The sequence below is a fragment of the Aplysia californica genome, unplaced genomic scaffold, assembly GCF_000002075.1.
Source record: "Aplysia californica isolate F4 #8 unplaced genomic scaffold, AplCal3.0 scaffold00272, whole genome shotgun sequence".
NCBI lineage: Eukaryota > Metazoa > Mollusca > Gastropoda > Aplysiida > Aplysiidae > Aplysia > Aplysia californica.
Window position 1 is genome coordinate 786,600 of NW_004797542.1, and position 1,342 is coordinate 787,941.

Below are 1,342 nucleotides of genomic sequence, written 5' to 3' on the forward strand. Positions count from 1 at the left end.
GAGAGAGAGAGAACATCCTGTCACCACTTAATTAACGGTTAATGGATGCTGGGTCAAACAATAGCGAACTAGGCGGAGATTTTATTGGCAGTTATGCAGAAACAAATCTCAACGATTATATTATTACTTGTGCAGAGCAGTCCTTAATCGTGCGATACACTTTGGGCTTTTTCTGTAAGTTTTAGCAAAGTAAGTCTCAGATTGTTTGTCGTCTACTCAGCAGTGACAGATCTTCCATGACAGTCAAAGCAATATTATACCAACGCGATATTAGGCTACTCAAAGTGGAAATGAAGCTTTTTTTCATATAATATATGTATATGATCAAAGTTTGGCAAACTTTTATCTACCAGTCAGATTTAGTCTCATATAGATCATGTTCATGAATAGCAGAAGCCACAAACCCTCTATTCTTAATACTTTATAAATTTCTTCTATTACGCTTTAAGGTTCTCTTCTGCCACTCTGCAGAATCACTAGATGCATTGGTCATCATCAGACAGAGACGGACGCACTATTCTTCTTTTGCTTCTTAAATGGTAGCCTAATAGCAATATAATGAAATATCAACGCATTATAAACGTGCACAAACTCTCTTGCATTCTATCAGAAAACAAAACAAGCTATAGAGAGATCTAGAGTCTAGATCTATTATTAAGCTTATATTACAGTAGTTAAGTACATGAGTAGGAAAGTGTGGTGAGAGTGAGAGTGAGAAAGTTATATCTTACCTTCGGATGCGATTTGCAAGCACACAGAAGACAGACAGAACGTCAGTAACAAGAACACAACAAGCGTTCGTACAGCGATAAAGGAGCTAGATCTAGATCTAGTACTTTAGCGAGCAGTCAGTTGCCCTACACTCTACACAGTAAACGTTCACTTTACACACAAAATCTTGCACTGCACGCACACACTACGCTCGACTGGTATGGAGTATGGAGTATGGAAAAGCCAGCTGTGACCCCAACACACGGCTTCACCTTCCTTATATATTAGGCCGCGTGCGCACTGACAAACCTGATGAACCGACCCGATTTTTGACCAGTCTGGCAATATTCGGTCCGATCGTTTCCGGCATACAAGGCCTACGTACTTGTTGCTACCGACAGGCCGAAGCTTAAAAAAAACCGACCCGATTAAATATGCCGACTTTTCTGTTGGCCTACTTTATTTTCCGTGGTAAACGATATAGTGTGGCCCAGGTTATTGTTGGAGCGAACGATGTGAAAAAGGTCACTGTTGTATAATACATTGTGAGACTTATCTAGAACCATCACCACGCAGTGGTTTGTGTGTGTGTGTGTGTGTGTGTGTGTGTGTGTGTGTGTGTGTGTGTGTT

General features: G+C 40.6%; 1 protein-coding gene across 6 annotated transcripts in view; it reads right to left on the bottom strand.

The window, feature by feature from the left end:
• LOC101863444 (sulfotransferase family cytosolic 1B member 1) overlaps positions 1-1,342 on the bottom strand; it is a 29,761-nt gene that overhangs the window by 11,540 nt on the left and 16,879 nt on the right. The window contains exon 1 of one of the 6 annotated variants that reach the window (XM_005101175.2): positions 732-930. The exons of the other annotated variants lie outside the window; for them this stretch is intronic. The gene's annotated coding sequence lies outside the window, so the exon portion shown is untranslated. Of the gene's footprint in view, positions 1-731; positions 931-1,342 lie in introns of those variants that run through there. 6 annotated transcript variants of the gene reach the window in all.